General features: G+C 30.3%; 1 protein-coding gene across 3 annotated transcripts in view; it reads right to left on the reverse strand.

Moving 5' to 3' along the window:
• Positions 1–15,254, reverse strand: part of LOC142324503 (uncharacterized) — a 985,220-nt gene extending 969,966 nt beyond the window's left edge. For all 3 annotated transcript variants that reach the window (XM_075365329.1, XM_075365331.1, XM_075365330.1), the window contains exon 1: positions 15,168–15,254. The gene's annotated coding sequence lies outside the window, so the exon portion shown is untranslated. The remainder of the gene's footprint in view (positions 1–15,167) is intronic.
• Between the last annotated feature and the right edge of the window lie 7,472 nt (positions 15,255–22,726).

Consider the following 22,726-nt stretch of genomic DNA (forward strand, 5'->3'; position numbering starts at 1 on the left):
TACAATATTACTGTAACGCTGAAAGCGTTCTGAGTTTGATTAGATGTATCTTCAATAGTGATTGCTCCCTAGAGAGGCTCTGGAAACCATTTCTTGTTCATTAAGCCGTATAAATCTAGCTATAGCCTAATTAGGTTATCGTTGCAACTAATCAACCAAACACAACAATGTTATACGATTTATGAAGTCTGCCTTACGCGGTTAAAAAACCCGATTCGATCCCGTACTTTGAGTTTATTATTTTTTTTTACTCTTCCAGAAAGTGTTGTTATAATTTATAAAGGAATGAAACTAAATTTGAAAATTAAACCAAATTAGCTGATTGAGAAATCTGAATTTTGAGTAATTCCACTAAATGATAGATATTTTTATGTAAACAGTTACTGGGAAAATTTTTTTTCTATTCATTCTGTCATAAAAATTTGATCAATTTTTATCCTTTTTTATTAGCTGAACAGTATTAAATAACATAGGTAACAAGACTGTTTTTTGTTTTTTGTTATTTTATTATTTAATACGGAAATAGCTTAAATGTTAATTTATTTAACATTATTATTAAAAGAAATGTAAAGACGACATTTTACTTTTGACTATTTCCATACAAAAATGTTTTAGTCTACTGCATCAAACAAAAAACAAAATAAAGAGGCACTACTAATTAAACTAACTTACTAATGAAACTTTATTAGTTTACTCACAATTTATAAAAGAGATCAATCTTAGAACTTCAATATTGCCTGGAGTAGTATTCCCTTTGGTGGTTTTTAACTTTTTTCATTATAGTTCGTTGACAAGCTAGAAATATTTAGACAAAAATGTCATCAGTGCTGGATGTCTAATTTAAAATGTTACACCATGAAATAACGCGTTCTTCAAACCAAAGTTTAATGCACACACTCACAATTAGTTCTAGTTCAACACTAGTAAAACCGAAATTTTCCCTGATTAGATGTACTATATATGTACGGAAAATAAATTTTATAATATGTTTATGTAATGATTATAATTTATTGTCGCTGTATTTCCATCTATATTTTCAAACGAATAAGCCAAATTTTTCAGAACGAAAAAAAACCTAATAAACGATGAAAGCAATGAAAGCAGATAAAACAGTTATGGAACAGATAGGAATTTTAAATAAATAATTTATGATAATTATGCATGTTCAACCAAATTCCACTCGAAAATAAGGGATTTAAAACAAAATTAATTTTTCAACATTTCAGGCTTATTTTCTAACTTTTTTTAGTATGACTGGACAGAATTCACTTCTTTTTATATCTATTTTGTTTTGCATAAATTGTCTAAGTTCTTTAACTGTGCTTACTGAACTCAGCGCAAAGCCCGGGCAACTAAGCTATTTCTTACTATAATAAAGTACAACAGGCTTAAACCTTTAACATATGACTAAAAATAGAAATAAAAAATTCTCAGGAAGTTTACTTATTTTATAAATAATTTCTTTAGATTATTTTGGTCGATATATATATATATATATATATATATATATATATATATATATATATTATTATTTATTCATAATTCTCTTGAAAAATTTATAATATACAGATGGTTTTTCACTATTCTTCTGTTGTACAAGACTACAAAAACGCACGGGTAATTTTAAATTCCAGCGTAAGACAAAATATTTGATCTCACCGAGTTTACTGCAATCAGTAGAATCATTATTCTGTTGTTCAAACTTTGCATTTCGAACCACTGACCGTTCAATACAATTAATAGAGCTATTAATCTATTTTCGTAATCCAAGGTATGAAAGTATCAAGGAAACGGCGGTAAAGGATTACAAAATTTGTTCGTCTTCGGCCTCGACAGACTTTTGCCTATAAGTACAGAGATTTTAAATGTTATTGATCTATTATATTTTTTTTATTATTAAGCACAAGCTAATTTTAGCTTTTGAGGGAGATACCACCAGAATATGAATTAATAAAAATTGTGTAAGTTATAAAAAAATAATAATAATCGCATTTACTTACTTACATAATAACAACAGGCTTTTGCCCTGTTAAAGTTACTAGATTAATGACAAACGAATTTTGTAACGCGTAAAAAATGTCATGACTGAGCGGGATTCGAACCCGGGATCTCCGGATGAAAGCTACCACTCCGCCACGAAGATCGCCAGACAATAATACAAATTATTATTATCTTATTATCATCGTTTCTAGGGCTCTGGCCCAGGCACCAACCATTCTCCTACCTGTTTTGTATTTTTAAATTATTGGTTACGAGGACATGTTACCCCTTCCCTCCTCTATGAATCATGAGACCTTGCCGTTGGTGAGGGGGCTTGAGTGCTCAGGGATACAGAGTAGCTGGACCGAAGGTGCAACCATATCGAAGAGGTATCTGTTGAGAGCCAGACTAAGGAATGATTCCTGAAAGAGGGCAGCAGCTCTTTCAGTAGTTGTTAGGGGCGTGAGTCACAATAACTTAAACGGCCGTATCAACATCACTCAGTCCTCTGAGTACTGCGCAGCTGAAAGCAATGGAAAACTACAGCTGCTTTTTTTTCCAAGAAAATGTGGCTCTCTGCATTTTCACATAGCAATAATGGAGGCGCCTTCCTTGGTAAAATATTCCGGAGGTAAAATAGTCCCCCGTTCGGATCTCCGGGTGGGGACTACTAAGGAAGGGGTCACCAGAAAATTAAAAAATAACATTCTACGAGTCGGAGCGTGGAATGTTAGAAGCTTAAAAAACGTTGGTAGGCTAGAAAATTTAAAAACGGAAATGGATAGGGTGAATGTGGATATAGTAGGAATTAGTGAGGTTCGGTGGGAAGAGGAAGGCGACTTTTGGTCAGGTGATTTTAGAGTAATTAACTCAGCGTCAAATAATGGGCAGGCAGGAGTAGGTTTCGTGATGAACAAGAAGATAGGGAGGAGAGCGGAGTATTTCAAAACGCATAGCGATAGAATCATTGTAATAAGGATAAAATCAAAACCTAAACCGACAACGATTGTTAACGTTTATATGCCTAAAAGCGCCCATGATGATGATGAGGTAGAGTGTGTATACGAAGAGATTGATGAAGCAATTAAACACGTAAAAGGAGATGAAAATTTAATAATAGTTGGAGATTGGAATGCAAGCATTGGAGAAGGCAAGGAAGGAAATATAGTGGGTGAATACGGGCTGGGCAAAAGGAATGAAAGAGGGGACCGACTTATAGAGTTTTGCACGAAGTATAATTTAGAAATTGCCAACACCCAATTTAAAAATCATAATAGAAGAATATACACTTGGAAAAAGCCAGGCGATACTGCAAGGTATCAGATAGATTATATCATAGTTAAGCAAAGATTTAGAAATCAACTCGTTGACTGCAAAACTTACCCTGGAGCAGACATTGATAGCGACCATAATTTGGTGATAATGAAATGTAGATTGGGGTTTAAAAACCTGAAGAAAAGGTGTCAGATGAATCGGTGGAATTTAGAGAAGCTTGAGGAAGAGGAGGTAAAGAAGATTTTTGGGGAGGACATCGCAAGAGGTCTGAGTAAAAAAGATAAGGTAGAAAATGTAGAAGAAGAATGGGAGAATGTTAAAAAGGAAATTCTTAAATCAGCAGAAGCAAACTTAGGCGGAATAAAGAGAACTGGTAGAAAACCTTGGGTTTCAGACGATATATTGAAGCTGATGGACGAACGTAGAAAATATAAGAATGCTAATGATGAAGAAAGTAAAAGGAATTATCGGCAATTAAGAAATGCTATAAATAGGAAGTGCAAACTGGCGAAAGAAGAGTGGATTAAAGAAAAGTGTTCAGAAGTGGAAAGAGAAATGAACATTGGTAAAATAGACGGAGCATACAGGAAAGTTAAGGAAAATTTTGGGGTACATAAATTAAAATCTAATAATGTGTTAAACAAAGATGGTACACCAATATATAATACGAAAGGTAAAGTCGATAGATGGGTGGAATATATTGAAGAGTTATACGGAGGAAATGAATTAGAAAATGGTGTTATAGAGGAAGAAGAGGAAGTTGAGGAGGATGAAATGGGAGAAACAATACTGAGATCTGAATTTAAGAGAGCATTAAAAGATTTAAATGGCAGAAAGGCTCCTGGAATAGACGGAATACCTGTAGAATTACTGCGCAGTGCAGGTGAGGAAGCGATTGATAGATTATACAAACTGGTGTGTAATATTTATGAAAAAGGGGAATTTCCGTCAGACTTCAAAAAAAGTGTTATAGTTATGATACCAAAGAAAGCAGGGGCAGATAAATGTGAAGAATATAGAACAATTAGTTTAACTAGTCATGCATCAAAAATCTTAACTAGAATTTTATACAGAAGAATTGAGAGGAGAGTGGAAGAAGTGTTAGGAGAAGACCAATTTGGTTTCAGGAAAAGTATAGGGACAAGGGAAGCAATTTTAGGCCTCAGATTAATAGTAGAAGGAAGATTAAAGAAAAACAAACCAACATACTTGGCGTTTATAGACCTAGAAAAGGCTTTCGATAATGTAGATTGGAATAAAATGTTCAGCATTTTAAAAAAATTAGGGTTCAAATACAGTGATAGAAGAACAATTGCTAACATGTACAGGAACCAAACAGCAACAATAACAATTGAAGAACATAAGAAAGAAGCCCTAATAAGAAAGGGAGTCCGACAAGGATGTTCCCTATCTCCGTTACTTTTTAATCTTTACATGGAACTAGCAGTTAATGATGTTAAAGAACAATTTAGATTCAGAGTAACAGTACAAGGTGAAAAGATAAAGATGCTACGATTTGCTGATGATATAGTAATTCTAGCCGAGAGTAAAAAGGATTTAGAAGAAACAATGAACGGCATAGATGAAGTCCTACGCAAGAACTATCGCATGAAAATAAACAAGAACAAAACAAAAGTAATGAAATGTAGTAGAAATAACAAAGATGGACCACTGAATGTGAAAATAGGAGGAGAAAAGATTATGGAGGTAGAAGAATTTTGTTATTTGGGAAGTAAAATTACTAAAGATGGACGAAGCAGGAGCGATATAAAATGCCGAATAGCACAAGCTAAACGAGCCTTCAGTAAGAAATATAATTTGTTTACATCAAAAATTAATTTAAATATCAGGAAAAGATTTTTGAAAGTGTATGTTTGGAGTGTCGCTTTATATGGAAGTGAAACTTGGACAATCAGAGTATCTGAGAAGAAAAGATTAGAAGCTTTTGAAATGTGGTGCTACAGGAGAATGTTAAAAATCAGATGGGTGGATAAAGTGACAAATGAAGAGGTATTGCGGCAAATAGATGAAGAAAGAAGCATTTGGAAAAATATAGTTAAAAGAAGAGACAGACTTATAGGCCACATACTAAGGCATCCTGGAATAGTCGCTTTAATATTGGAAGGACAGGTAGAAGGGAAAAATTGTGTAGGAAGGCCACGTTTGGAATATGTAAAACAAATTGTTAGGGATGTAGGATGTAGAGGGTATACTGAAATGAAACGACTAGCACTAGATAGGGAATCTTGGAGAGCTGCATCAAACCAGTCAAATGACTGAAGACAAAAAAAAAAAAAAGTTACCCCTTCAAAAGGATATTGATAAAATCTGTGTGTGGTCCAAACCTAATGAAATGACACAAAATTTGAACAAGACAGCCGGTGACTTGTAATGGTGAAGTACCACTATTTAATTAATGATAAAGTAATGCATTTTGCGGAGAAAGTTTGTGACCTGAGCGTTATTTTGGATACAAAGCTGCTCCTAAAGAGCCATGTACAGGAGCTAACACCTAAAACGATACGGAATCTTGGACTGCTTCTTTAGATGAGTCGGCACTTTTAGCGAATTGATACTGTTGAAAATAAAAATTCATTTAATTCAGTCAGCTGTGATGGAGTGGAAGTGAGATTTAGTGGCAACAAACTGTATTGTTCTGTGGCTGGTTAGTTGATGAAGGACAGTGACTCAATGAGGTTAAAAAGACAAAAAATTCAAAATGTTCATGAGCCTATTCATTATTAATACTATTTAAGTATTAATTTGTCATAACATGTATTACACATCAGTAATAAATACATTCTTTATATTAATATCAGCTGCAATAGTTATTTGTTGAAATTGTGAATATCTATAGCCAGCCTGAACATTTTGGTGTCGAAACCATCTCTTCTACCTTCACCATGGGTAAGTCATTTATTTCAAGTTCTATAGTTTTAATGTTGATTAAGTTGTCATTAATTTAATTATTTACAAATATTGTTTATAAATTTACAAATATTTACAATAATTGTTTGTTGTAATTACATGCCAGTAATGCAATACAGTACTCCTTTAATAATTATTTAATTGCCGTACAATTAACATGGAAGAGTTAAACAAAAGGTGGACTACTGTAAAGGCTAAAATTACTAGGTTTAGAACATTTTTGAATAAATATATATCCGAAAATACAAAGAATACAACTCAATTGGAAATACAATTAGAGAAAGTAATGAGTGTTGGAGTGAATTCAATACAATGCAAGAATCTGAAAGCCTAAAACAACATGCTGATTTTGAAGACTTGTATTTTGAAACAATAGGTGATGCTGAATCATTGATTAAAGGCTTCAATCTGCCTCTAATTCAATATATTCTGGTATCAAACAACAAATGGATGTGTTAGAATCACAAAATTCAATTCAAGTAAGGCTTCCCCAAATAAACATTCCTATATTTTAAGGCAGATTTAAGGAATGGCTAGGATTTTGGGAATTGATTGATGCTATTATTGACAAAAACCCTTCACTTGATGTTCATAAATTTCATTTTTTGAACCAATCACTGAAAGATGGCAGTGCAGTCTAATTAATATTTTCTGTTGAATTAACTAGTCAAAACTATAAAAATACATGGTAATTACTAATTGGTAGATTTCAAAATGAACACGTAATTATTGAAAGTCATGTCAAAGCATTATTTGATTTTCCAAAAATAGAAAGGGAATAGAATGGGTAAACTTACGATCATTGTTAGATTCTACTAATATTCATCTTAGAGCATTAAAAACTCTTAAACAGCCTACAGAGTCGTGGGATACATTTCTGGTTCATCTTTTGACAAGTAAATTAGATATTAATACAAACAAGGCTTGGCAATCTCAACCACCAACATAAAGAATTGCAACATTGTCTGAATTTACCGAATTTATAAAAAAGATGTCAAACTTTAGAGACCATTTCATCAGTAGATCAACTGAATCTTACTATTACATGGAGTTCAAGTTATGACTCACAAAAACCTAATCAATTTAATGTTAAAAATAAGTTAGTCAATCATGTTACAAAGCAACCCCTATTCAAGATTTATTCAAATGTAGTATTTGTTCAAATGCTCATAAGATACTCAATTGTCCAGAATTTCATAAGTTTACTCCAACTGGTAGAATGAACAAGGTCAAAAAATTAAATCTTTGTTTTAATTGTTTAAAATGGCATCAAATGGCATTGGATGGCATCAAAGATTGCCAAATAACTAGTAGTTTTAAGATATGTGGTCAGAAACACAATACATTATTACATTAAAAACCTATAATAGTAAACACACTTTCATGAGTAGGAATATTCAAGATCAAACAAATAATTTTAATATGGAGGAAGACCACACTAATTCCATTGTCATGAGCCATATGTCAAGCATAAAAAAGAGTCATTTAACTCAAGTCCTGCTATCAACAGCATCAATAGAAGCACCAACAGCATCAACAGCATTCATATTAACTGTAGAGCATTGTTGGACCTAGGTTCTTCAATAAACATAATTTCTGAATCATTATGTCAAACACTTAAGCTCCAACATCGAAATGTAAATATGTCTATTGGTGATGCGGGAAACAGTCACACTACTTCAAATTATGCAGTCACAGCATCAATCAAATCTAGACATCTCAGTTATGAAAATCAATTACAATTAGAATTTTTTATTTTACCAAAGTCACTAAATTTTACCTACTACTAAATTAAATATTCCTCATTGGTCTATTCCAAAGAGGTTGTTCATGGCAGATCCTTCATTTAACAAGCCAGCAAGTGTACAGACATTAATTGGAGCTGAGATATTTTATGAGCATCTGTGTGTAGGTCAGATTAAATTAAAAGATGGAGATCCAATCCTTCAGAAGACTGTGTTAGAGTGGATTATTTCAGGAAGAATACCAGCACATTCAGTAACAGGTAATACATTTTTTTGCACTGAAGATCAAATCAATAATCAGCTTGAAAACTTATGGAACCTAGAAGATATAGACAACAAGCAACAAGAAGCACTCACCAGATAAGAGGCAGTTTGTGAAAAAATATTCGTTGAAACCATTCAAAGAACAGATAGTGGAAGATTCGTTTTAACACTTCCAACTAAATCCAATATTTTAGAATTAAGCTCGTCTAAAGAAATAGCTTTAAGAAGATTCAATCAATTAGAAAAAAAATGTTCAAAAGATTCTAAAATGAAGGAACAATATTATGAATTTATGCAGGAGTATGAATGATTAAATCATATGAAAATGATTGATTCAAATACTGTTAAAAAACCATATTATTTTATTCCATACCATTGTGTGATTAAAAATGATAGCATTATTACTACATTATGAGAAGTATTTGATGTTTCTTGTAAAACTGAAAACAAGTTATCTTTAATGAATAGCTTAATGAATGGTCCAGTGGTACAAGAGAACTTATTTTCTATTGTCGCTTGTTTTCGGAAATATTTATTTCCAATGACAGCTGATGTAGAAAAAATGTATCTTCAGATACTACTACATCCAGATCAAACATGTTATCAACTGATTTTTTGGAGAGAAAACTCAAACAAACTGATTTAAGACTTACCGATTATTGACTCTAACTTTATTATTGATTCTATTATTCGACTATTTTTGATTCGATTATTGACTCTATGACTTCTTCACCATACCTAGCTACCAGATCATTGAAATAATACCAATTGATAATCTAAATTCATTTGCGCAGACAGCACCAGTTGTATTGACTGATTTCTACGTTGATGTTTTAACCGGAGCTGACACAATAGAAGATGTCAAAGACTTATAAAAACAATTAAAAGAATTATTACAGACAGCAGGATTTAATCTTAGAAAATGGTATGCTAATCAAAGAGAAATACTCGAAGATATACAACCTGAAGACTGTGAGACTCAGCAGAGTTATAATTTGGAGAAAGATGAGTTAACAGTAAAAACATTAGGTATTTATTAGAATTAAAAAGCAGACACCTTTAAATACGTCATTAACCTTAATTTTGAAGACATAAGTCATATTGCAAAAAGGAAAAAATATTATCAGAACTTTCAAAACTCTTTGATCCACTGGGATCCATTCATTTTGAAGGAAAATAATGATATAAGTAACGAAAAGCAAATCCAGAATAATTTTGGTATTGCTACTGTAACATCCCTTGTGGGTAACAGTACTGATGAAACTATATCATGTAACACCACTGGTAATATTGGGATTAGTAATGTATCAACTACACAAGATCATTCATTAAAATCATTACCTATTGGTTCACAAGGAAAAAAAACCACAGTTAATAACATTAGATGAGTTAATGAAACTTATTTATTTACATAAAAAGCAGCTAGAAGAAAGTAAGTAATATTGCTTTGCAGGTTAATAATAATAATATTTCAGATTCTTCTCAAATCTGTGATAAAAATAAAACACAGTTTGAAAATATTGATAAAACATTAATGAATCAGCAAAATTCAAGTAAGGTTCAGTAAAGTAGTAGCAATACTTTTCAAAATAATAATATTAATGTAAATAATATTTTAATTACTACAAATATAAATAATTCAACTAAACATTACCAACAAACAGATAGATCACTGTATGATGTTAATAATTCTCAAAATGTTTATAATAATCATTTATTAAAATGTGGTTATGATAAAGTAAGCAGTGATAACAATCAGTTAAAGCAGAATTCTCAGCAGACTATGAATAATGTGGAGAATTAGCTTGTACCACCAGTCGGTAACATATCAGATAATCATATTTGGATGCAAGTTTAATCCAAATTTTGTTAGTCAAGTACCAGTGAAAAATATAAACTATGAGGAACAAAGAATACCTGTGGCAAATCAGTTATCTTCTGGTAACATGTATTAGAATAGCTATAATTACAATTTCAATAATAATCTTTATAATGCATCACAACAAACTAGCAATCCAAGTTGGGTTGTACGTCATTATCCATCAACATTGTCAAATCAGATGTCTCAAAATAGTAGCAGTATTAAACAGTATAAGAAACCAAAAGACTCTACACAAAAAAAAAAAACAGAAATTTTTGATTGAACCTATACACTCATCTTCATTGAATATTTCACAGGATAATAACGGACTGCCTTCATCAGCTGCTTCTAGAAGTGTAAATGCGTTTAATAACATTAGTAATTTGAACATAGTGACTGATAATGGCAGAAAAAAATTGTACAAATTATACATCAACAACAGTTTAAATTGTAGAGCTGCTAATTCTCCTTTACAAGAGCAGATTTATTCGCAATTTAGAATACCTGCTAACAAAGATACCCAATCAAACTATAGGCTAAATGATGTACTTAGTACAATAAATTCTGCCAAATCAGATATACCTGTAAATAGTCAGTTAAAAGGAGCTTTGCAACAGACAAATTTCTCCAACAGTGTTAATTTAAATAACAATAATAATGATTTAAACAGTCACTCTTTGTTGCTGTAGCTAAAAAATAGGAATAAACAAACAGATATGTTACAATTGAGTGTAGAACGAACAAATTTGCGGCTTCAAGTTTCACATTTACAAACACAACAGCAAATACAGTGGCAGCCACAAACACAATTTCAACAAAAATCGTCTCAAAGTGTACACCAGAATACTGTTAATAGTAATGAAGATAATCATAATTCATGTTTGGAAAAACAGAATTGTATTATTAACCGCTAGAAATTATGCAGTATTAAGAAATATGGAAAGTCAGTCTAACCAGAATTTTTTACAGGGCAATACATCTACACCATTAGGTTCAACTTCATCTGAAACTATAGCTGATCAAAATAATTTACAAAAAAATAATTATGTTACTTTGGTTGAAAACTTAAGTTTCCATGGTACGGGGCCATGTTGAAAATAAAAATTCATTTAATTCAGTCACCTGTGGTGGAGTGGAAGTGAGATTTAGTGGCAACGAACTGTATTGTTGTGTGGCTGGTTAGTTGATGAAGGACAGTGACTCAGTGAGGTTAAAAAGACAAGAAATTCAAAAAGTACATGAGCTTATTCATTATTAATACTATTTAAGTAATTATTTGGGTATTTACGTATTAATGCCACCGCAGCTACAGCTTTACTTAAAATAGAGTATTTATTTTATTAAGTCTCTTTATTAATTTTAAGAAATGGTTATTTATATTTATTTTATAAATATATATTTTAAAAATAAAACCATTTATTAAAATTAATAAAGAGACTGTTTTAAAACTATGTTAAACTCTATATCAGCCCATTTTCCACCGAAATCCGATTGACTACTTTGTTTTTAAATAAAGCTGTAGCTGCGGTGGCGTTAATACGTAAGTATCATTATTTGTCATAACATGTATTAAACATCAATAATAAATACATTCTTTATATTTATATCAGGTGCAATAATTATTTATTAAAATTGTGAATATCTGTAGCCAGCCTAAACAGATACTATCTTCATACTGTACCAGGCCTGGTGAAACCGGTTTTAGAATACTTCAGTGAATTGGAATTATAATAGAGAAAATACCATTGAAAAGATAGAAAATGTTCAAGGAAAATTCTTGCTCAACTTGTGTCTGTGTGATTTATGCATCAGAGGTCAAACATATGAAGATAAATGCTAATTTCTTGGCTTAGAAACCCTTTCAGAGAGGGGTTGCCAGTATGATGTTATGTTTATTTACAAGGCACATCATGGACTTATAGATGTCGATGTTTCTGGAGTGGGATTTTATGTACCTTATAAATAATCGGAGGCACAAGCTATTTGTAAATAAAAGGCGTGATATATTGTTGTCTGTTGCAAGATGTATAATGAGTTTAAACAAAGTCAACCAAAGCAAGGGTGTAAATTTTTTTGAGAATAGACTTAAAACCATGAAGTTATATGTCAGTTATGAAATCATTTTAATTTTGTTGAATGGTTTTTATTTATTGATGAATTTTTCAAAAGGATTTATTTTTATTACATTTGACATAAATCTATTACAATGTAAAAAAAATGGTAATCAAAGAAACAATGAAAGTTATTACATAAAGCGCTTGGTATTGAATTAGTTTAGGATATATTCAAACATTGGTTTAATATAGTTTATTTTAGATTATTATACAAAACATTAATAAAATTGTTATTATTTTAAATTATAATTTATTTTAATTTATTATTTTAGTTTATTTTTAATTTATGTTATTTTATTCTAAATTATTAGTATAAGGTGCATTATACTAAAGTTCTTCTGTTCTGTTCTGTTCTATTGCACATTCTTCTGAACATTGCATTGGACAGGTCATGTCATCTACATACGTACATCGTTACTGAATTTTTCAATAGTTTCTTTTATGCCTTTCCATTACAGGGGATTATTATGAAATATGGGGATCTTTAAAAACTTCTATTCTTAAAATTTTGACTGCCTTACTTACCCTACCACCTTACTTACCCTACAGCAAGAGCTAATAGTGCAGCATCTAGATAGTAGCTATTTCAGGGGAAATAATAAAAAAACAAAGTTAATTTTTCAAAAAACTAAGTGTATTGAATTTAATAGCTTTTTTTTTTAATAATCTCCTCAAATTTAATCGTAGAGAATGAAACTTCACAGTATTTGTTACAGCTTTCATTATTATGATTTCCCTTCAAATTTATATCAGAAAAATTAAATCCTTTAAAGTAAGTCAAAATAATATATATATTTAATATTTTTATTTATTGTCACATCAACAATTTAAGTCATTAGTGACTTATCAACAAAATGTAACCGTGCCAGCAAATGTGTAGTCTTGAACAAACTTAAATCTATCTTCCTGAGATGTGTAGTTAATTGAAACCCAACCACCAAAGAACACCGGTATCCACAATCTAGTATTCAAATCATGCCGAACGAGTTTACCAGTAGACCAAACCGGTAGGTTAAAATAATATTTATATAAATATAATACGTCTAAATTTGCCCCTTTTATTTCAATCAATTTTTTTTTCTCTGTACTATCCTATTACAAATCAATTGAAAGAATTAAAAAAAAAAAACCTATTTAATTGGCTATAATATATTTTTTTCTAAATAAAGTTTATCTAGACAAATATTTTCCTTTAATTTTGATTATATCTAAATAAAGCCTAAAAGATATTGGGCCCTTACCAGATATTAAAGCTAAGACTAGTTTATTAAACTAGTCTTTCTACTAGGAAATGTTCTAGTCTCATAACTTGTCAAATTATCTTCCATTATATCAAATAAGAATTGAGTTATTAATATATCACATTAAAATAATGAATTAATAATAATCAATAAATTTCGGTATCAGATTGTAACTACTTTAATTTTTGGTTATATTATTGAAAAAACTAGATTCCTAAAAATTAATAATTTACTGAACAATTGTTTTAGAAAACAAAAAAAAATTACAAATATAAAGAAAATCAACGGCTAAAGAAAAATTTAGCATTTTTTTTTTAATAAAAAAATTAAAAAAAAACCTACTCAAACCTAAAAATAACTAATATGTAACAAGGATATAATTAATTTGTTCTATCAAACGCCATCTACATTATTTTCTTCAATATTTCTATGTAATTACATTTATGAGAGAGGACATATAATTTTTTTTTTATAACAATATTCTTTTGTGTATAAGAAAAACATAAAAACAAATGATACCCCACTTCGGTAAAAATCTTGTACTCAAAAAGCGAAATATACTACTTTAACAATTTGTTGTTTAAAAATGATATTACGCGGCTACTAGATTCCTTGTTAATTATTAAAAAAAAAAAAATTAGTTATAGCTTATTTCTATTTTTGTTTCAAAAAGTTTTTAAACTTCAACCAAAATACATAGGTCAATATCTATCTCGTTTAATAAAATTTAGATCAAGTAACTTTTTACTTCTTTTAAAATGTTGAAATCTTTTGAACCGAGAGAATTTGAATTTTGGACTTAAATTTCAATATGCAAAGTGACTATCATGTAAGGTTATTTATTCTGTGAAGATTCTATATTCTATGGTTAAATGTCGAAAGTTTCATTTGCTCACTTATTTGCTATTTTATTTTACTGATGAATTTAAGCATTTTCATTTACGAAAATAATATTTCTTTACTTAAGGTTGTTCTTAATTTGTAAATGAGTTTAGATATTCTTAATACGAATTCATCATTCAAGTATATTCATTTTGGAAATATTGAAGATTAATTTCACCCATTTCGTTTCTTTGAAAACTGAATTTATCTTTTAAAACTTTTTATTATTAATTAAATAGAGACTCAATTACGGAAACTACTGACACCAGTTTAGGTCAATAGTCTAAACTTCTGAATCATTTAAATGTTAAATTTGATATTCTATTATCATATTTATTTATTATTATTATTATTGTTGTTGTTGTTACACAAAGATCTTTTTATTCAGAGTCAGATTGCTGCTGTAGTTTATAGCATACTTCGCAATTTTTTTAAAAAGTCTGTTTTAAAATGAGAGTCACGTAAAGAATACGGCAATGAGTGTTGTATAAATAACATGATGATGCAGCAAACTATACTGTAGTAAACTGTATAGCATTGCATGATGGTGTATGCCTATGTAGCGTAAACTGAAGCAAAGTAGACGTCTGGCAACAAGATCTATTAAAATTTTATTCATTTTTTTTTTAATCGACAATGTATTAAAATGTATATATATGTGTGTGTGTGTTTGTGTGTGTGTGTTGCTTATTTACAAGTGAAAACCGTTAGATAATTTATGTTATTCTAAGTATAAATTAAACAATTATAATTTTTGAAGTAACAGAGCACATCTGAAGTAACATTTTTGAAGTAACAGATAATTAACAGAGCACATCAAATACAGATTTAATAATAGATAATACAAATTATTGTTATATTTAAAGCAATTACATACCTTATATAAAGAAGTCAGTGTTAAAAAAATTCCGATTGTTTTAAACGTTACATATCACTGAATAAACACACAACAGCTTGTATAAACGTATGCCGGGGTGACTGATGTTAAATACGTACTAAAACCGATCGGGAATTTTCGGTCATCTTCGGTTCTTTCCATACTCTGTGTCATAGCCTCGTAAACAACTAAATTATCGGCAACAGACTCGTTATGAACGTGCGCTGTGTTAAAAATATAATACACTGGACCTGTAGCAGCAAACATGTTTGAATAACAACATTTAAGCAATAACTTTCTTAGACGCATAAGGGTTGTTTCAAAATGTTTTATTATTTACTTTGTTACGCTTAGGACAATTAATTACGGTTTCAATAAATTTATTTGTCCCTTTTTTTTACTTAAGTAATGTAATATTTGTTTAAAATACGACTATTTTTATTTGTAAATTAGTTCAAATTTTTCAATCTCCTATAACTTTATACGACACCGTGAGTCCAGCTAGCAACGCATATGAGCGGTACACCATTCAGCACAGGATCTTGAAATCAATTTATCTTAGAACTCCTCCGTTTCAAAAAATGACGGCTATTATTCGTAATATATTATATTTTAATGAAATAATATTTTTTCTTAAATTTATAATTTTTTTAATAGTACAATACATATATATAAACTAAACAAATTTTAACTGAGCCTATTGCAGTTGTCAAAATACCTAGGCCTCGGAACAGATATTTAAAATTTAAAATTATCTGTTATATTTTAATTTTTTTTATTTAAATTTTTATCCTTGAAATGAAGGAGACATTCCAATTTTTAACCCATCTCCACATTTAAAACAACTACCAAACAAATTGATGATAATTAATGTGTCACCAAAACTTCTTAAGTAGTACTGAAAGAAAGGAAAAATTATTAATATTATTTTAATGTTTTTATTATTTATATTTTTTTTAAATTTTAAATAAAAAATTCTAACAGCATAAATAAAAATTTAAAAAAATAAATGATGAACTAAAGAAAGAAATCTGATACAAATAAAAAAAGGAATACAAAGAAATTTTATCACATTTTATAAAAACATTTCTAAATAATTTTTTTCTAGTTTTTTCCCAAAAATCTTTTGATTATCGTAATTTTATAAAGTAATACGTGATTACGTTATAACAATCCATGACGAAAAAATAAAAACTTTAAATGAATTTTATTTAAAGCGTAGTTTTAAAAAATATGTATCATCTCCGCTGAACTGAAGAAAAAACTATCAAAGAAACTTGCACAAAAAAATTTAAAAAAGTCTAATTCACTCCGAGTGATGAAGACTGAGTCCTTAACTTAAAAAAAAAAAAAGTTAGTTCAGAGACTGTCTCCTCCTTGGTTGAAATCGATTAAAAAAATAAATACATTGAAAAATACTGCAACATAATATTTATATTTTAATTTAAAATTTGGCTACTCTTGTTCTGTAGTATTTGCGTACTGACTCTCGGCTTATATATATATATATATACACATACGTAAAACGTATATATTTATATACATATATATAAAATAAAACGTCAGTTAATTTTTATTTAATTGCTTTCTTTTGATTTATTTTGAAAAATATCTGTATGTATGTAATATCATTTATTTAACAGCGTCGTTCAAAAAATATTCAGCCTGACATAGACATAGCGCAAGAACGACCAAATGACTACGATACTTTTCAAGAATGATCCTTCAGATGGTTTGATGCGAAGTATCGGGAAGAAGCGTTTAATTGCATGTTAGTGGAAATCGAGGAAACCAAACTAGTTTAATATTTTCTGAAAGATCGAAGTTCAAGCTGTTTTAAATGAATTAACATCGAAGAACATAGAAAAAGAGTTAGATTCCAGTTAAAAGGATTCCTCCCCTTCGTTTTCAATGGGCTACTTAATTATGTGTACGACCACATTTATGTGGTCGTACGTCCATTTTAGATGATGAACGCTCCAAACGTTCAACAATCATTATGATCGATTTCATAAAAAATTTGCAATCTCGTACTAAATTATTGCTGACTAAAGGTATATGAGCTTAATACCATTGAAAATATCTTGATTACATCTTCTTACACAGCGTCTACTACACTTTAGAACATGTTTTGGGTATGAAAATGTTTTCCCCTCGATGGATGCAGCTTTTGTTAACAGTTTACCAAAACGTATCCGACTGAATATTTTTCAAAGATTAAAAAAAAATTTTGACAATATTTCATATTTACGGTAAGATTATCATCATTGATTGAATGTTATCTTCTGTCACTCCTAGCCGTTTTAAAAGCTAGAAATGTTAGAGTGAGAAGGCTAGAAATGGTAAAATAATAACTCTCAAATCAATTATTTTTCAATCGTGTTTATACTTAGTTAAACGCGATTCCGTTGAATTTCTTTGACGTTTTATAACAGTAGATAAAAACAGGGATTTAATAAAAACTCCTTCCCTACTGAGAATTTTTATCTACGGAAGGTTTGGACAGAGTCCAAACTCTCCGACGTGGGTGGAAACAAGTAAAAGTGCGCCAAAGCAAAAGGAAATGGTTTCATCTGCAGGAAAAGTCGTGGTTATGGTTTTTAGGGATGTGGTATGCACAGATTAACTACAAAAAAGTCGGACTATCACGGTAGAGAATTACGCTTCACAACCGTCCAAAATTCGCGGAGATAGTGCGATTTTTTTTCACTCCGCCGATTTGAAATTACGAATTCAGCTTTATTCACGCGTGAATAGAGCAAACCGCTCCTCCTCTACGACTACCGCGCGAGCACGCTCTATTTGTCGCTCATTTTTTCGAAGAAGTTCAAACAACTTTTCCATTAATTTTTTTACCATTTGAAAGTACAAGTCTTGAAGAGTAGATTGCACATAAAATGGGCACGAAATTGTTCTTAAAAGCTTTTGGCTTTTAGTTACTGTTCCTGAAGAGTCTTTATCTAGTGTGATTATTTGTATACCTAATAATCTACTGATGAGGAAAACAAATTACTCAAAATAAATAATATTTTTAGTACAAAAAGTTAAACAAATTACAATATATCAACAACGAATAAACCCATTTTCTTGTGTAACGACTCATTGAATTCAGAATTCCAAGAGCTAGAGTGTAAAAAAATAAAATTAGCAAAAACGTAATTTTTGTGTTAAATATTGGCTTTACAAAAAACGGCCGGTTTTTCGGCTTTTTTAGTAACGAATTACGAAATTCAACATTTAAGGGCTTAACCTATACGTACTACAAATGCCTCTATCCTGACTCCATAGGGGAAGAGACCCTTCACCAACCCCTCCGTACCTTTCTTTCTTTTCTTGTTTAGCCTCCGGGAATTACCGTTCAGGTATTACTGCAGAAGCTGAATGAGGATGATATGTATGAGTGAAAATGAAGTGCAGTCTTGTACAGTCTCAGTTTGAGCATTCCTGAGATGCGTGGTTCATTGAAACCCAACCACCAAAAAACACCGGTATCCACGATCTAATATTCAAATCCGCATAAAAGTGATGAAAAGCAGATGATTTGGGGAGACGCGTTCACTACTAGACTAACCCGGTGGGTTAACCCCTCCGTACGTAGCCCTTATAGGCTTTACCGGAGGTCGTCTTCAATAACCTCTACATATGACATATTTCAGTCCGCCGCAGCCAGGACGCCATCGATGTGAATGCCACAAGTGACATTCCCATCGGTGTATAACTACCTACGGAGAACTCGAACAAAACACATCAACCAAGTGTTAAGATTGAATGGACTAAACTATAACGACAGACCCACCGGGTTGGTCTAGTGGTGAACGCGTCTTCCCAAATCAGCTGATTTGGAAGTCGAGAGTTCCAGCGTTCAAGTCCTAGTAAAGCCAGTTATTTTTTCACGGATTTGAATACTAGATCGTGGATACCGGTGTTCTTTGGTGGTTGGGTTTCAATTAACCACACATCTCAGGTATGGTCGAACTGAGAATGTACAAGACTACACTTCATTTACACTCATACATATCATCCTCATTCATCCTCAAGTATTATCTAAACGGTAGTTACCGGAGGCTAAACAGGAAAAAGAGAGAGAAACTATAACGACAACGAAGGAACTTGAACTATGCAAATGCTCCCAACTTTTATTCAGAACTTTTTCGCCTAGGAAGTTTACCTTGACCTACAAAATTGAAAAATCGATTTTCACCCCCTTGAACGGCCGCCATTTTATCCAGTCCGATATAAACAAGTTTTTTTACCGTAATCGACAATCCTATGTGGTTCCCTAAGCTCTACTAATTTTCATCAAAAATCGATCTTTTTCCCTCATTGACAAAACTATAATCAAGATAATTGAAAGAGTAATCTCGCTATTCATATTTAAAATTCTGATTTTCAACTGTAATGTGTAAGAAATCTTTTAAAATTCGATTTTTTCGATGATTAACTTGTATATTTTACGTAAAAATTTAAAGGTATATCGTCACAAAAAAACCGGAAACTAATATGCATTATAAAGTTTTATTTTTAATTAAATAAAATTAATCAAAATCGTCTATTTTTTTTTTACTGATATTTAATATTTTTATATACCAAATGTCGAATGCTTACCCATTTTATTCCTAAAAATTATCTAATGTAATGAAATGGGTGTAGTTCTAGAAATTATGTTGACAATCATCTAAAAAAGAAATTTCAAACGAGCTCGTGGATTACTAGAAACTTTCTGTCAGTTTTATAAACATTATTTAATTTGCGGAACAAATTAATGTTCTATAATTTATTTAATTTATTAATCTTTGAAGAAAGGAATCAGGGAAGAAAATTCACAAAAATTAGAAATGAAATGTTGAAAGAATAAATAAATAAGAATGCGCCATCTTTTATACTCGTATTAGTTAAATTTCCATTTATAATTGGTACGTTCAATGTATCTACACTTGTTTATCCGAGTTTGCCATTTACTTTTTACTTACTGCACTGAGGTCAATCATAAATAAATATTGTAATTTTGATTTCGTAATTTATCCTTCAAAGCCTTTATCCGCAATACGGTAACTTTATACTAAGGCTTACACAGGCTCCTTCAAGACGTCAGGTGCAACTCGAAATACATTAAATATATTTTTAGATAAAGAAAGATCTCGGAATAAAAAAACATTAATTCTATCCCTTTTCCTCGGGCAGGGTCTCTGCTTTTCATCCGCATAATTCTGTGCTCGAATATCGGTTAGTTATCCATATTATCCTAGCTATAAAATTAATCTTATCCATAAAAATAACAACAAATAAATAAAATTAAAAAGATATATTTATAAACTAACCAAAACAGATGTAATAAAAGATTTAGTTATAAACATTACGTTTATACGTATAATTGCCATGCATAGCGGAGTAATACAAGTTTATAATGTATGGTATTTGTCAGTTTGCAATGTTACATTTTATCTAAGCGAACCTTAATCTTTATTCCATTGTATAGTGAACTAAGATCATTCTTTCGTTTTCATTCGTTTAATAAAAACTTTATATCTTGGATTACAATCACTTTTCCTTTTTAATAGTTATACATAAAGTTGTTTCACAGAAGGAGTTTGTTGTAACCTGTAACTCAATTTTGATTTCTTTAAATTACAGTTGCTCTTTTTCTTGACCCTTCAATTGTGAAAATCTAAGTATGCTGTGTTCTTAATTTATCAGTTTCTTTCATTATCATTATATGGAATAAAAAAATATAAATTAAAAATACGTATATATAATCGATATTTTATCACAAAAAAAATATGCTAAGAGTAAAATTTAAGGAATATGTTTGAAGGAGTCAACTGAAAAATGTATCAACCACTGTCGTAGGAGTTTGGCTTTTATAGGTTATTTTACATTTTAATTTTCTTATTGTACGTCTGAATTGTATTTTTCATTTCCTCTAAACTGTCAATTGCTTTGATTATTATTGCCGCTCGTCATCATAAAATCGACTGATTTTCGAGTGTTCTAAGGTTCGTGTCCTTGTAAGGCAGTTGCTTTTATACGGATTTGAATACTAGACTATGAATACCGGTGTTCTTTGATGGTTGGGTTTCAATTAACCGCTCGTCTCAGGAGTGGTCGACCTGAGCCAAAAATTAAAGACCTACATAAAATTAATAGTACTATATTTTTAGCTTTGTTCAAAGCACGATATAAAATTTCTTTTGTTTCAGCTCTAAATTTATATGATGTTTAAATATATGACTAATACATTTTTCCAGCAAAACCTGAAAGTTACAAAAAAGAAAACGTTCGAAAATCTTCTCTTAGGTTTGGTAGTTCTATTATTAAACGCATAAAATTCTTATCGCTTTTTAGTTTTAATCTGTAATACATTACGCCTGTATTTTATGTACACGTTTTAAGGAAGAAACTGTGTATCAGATTAATGAATATATTACAACAGCCTATCTTACATGGAAAGTTAAATAAAAGCTCTTTTCTAGTTTAAAAGAAAAATAATGTATAAGGGAATGCAAATGTAGTGATAGACTATAAGATAAGGCGACAAAAAAAAGTACAAGCAAAGATAAATAATAATGAATGCCTCATTCCGGCCACGCTGAGAACGCCTAATGAGATCTTTTGTTCAATTCAACATGGGAAGCTATACTGGCTTCAACCTCCCATCTACCTTTTTTATAACTACAATGATCACGGGAAACTAGGAATCAATCTAAGGGCTGAGCTACTCGTAATATTAATAATAACAATAATAATAATAATAATAATAATATTAATGTTTGGTTGTTTTTTAATTCAAACAAATCTCATAATTATTTTTTCTATTCTTATTATATTTCCCCCTTAAAGTACTCTTAAGTTGATGACGTAACACTGGAACAACAAAAATTCAGGTCGATTCCAGTATTAAAATATTATTTGGCTTTTCATGTATAAAAATTACTTTTATTTATTTATTTATTTTCGTTATTCATTAAAGCTGTACAGTCAATACCTTGTCTGTGTTTTATCATTCTTAAAAACAGACAAAAATTAAAAGTATTTTGAATTGTTATTTATTATTCAAAATAAATATAAATATTAATACCACATTGTACCTTATTTTCATTATTTAAAATCTGAACTACTCGACGTTGCTTATACACTAGGGCACATGCACAAAGTAATTCTCAAGTTTCGAGAATGAATAATACAAATAAGTAAAGGTTACTGTTGATATTTAAAGTAAAGAAAATATTTTATTCATAATTTTTGTATTTTTCCTCTTCATACAAAACATTTAAAAATTGATATTGTTATTAAGATCTACAATACAATGAAGCAGAGTGAACAGCGATTTCATTCCATCTGTCCATTTTTATTTCTCTCAGTACTCTTCAAGTTTCAGTCGCTATCGCATTGTAAGAGGAAGAAGAATCGGCAGGGTGAAAAGTAAAACACGTGCATCTACGTTTACCGAATATTATAATGTGTGTTTGATTTTTTCTATATACGTTAAATATAAATATATCTAATAAAATAAAGTTACTGAAATATATTTTTCCAGAATAGCTGACTAAAATAGGGGCTAT

Source organism: Lycorma delicatula, chromosome 5 (genome assembly GCF_047948215.1).
Source record: "Lycorma delicatula isolate Av1 chromosome 5, ASM4794821v1, whole genome shotgun sequence".
NCBI classification, from domain to species: domain Eukaryota; kingdom Metazoa; phylum Arthropoda; class Insecta; order Hemiptera; family Fulgoridae; genus Lycorma; species Lycorma delicatula.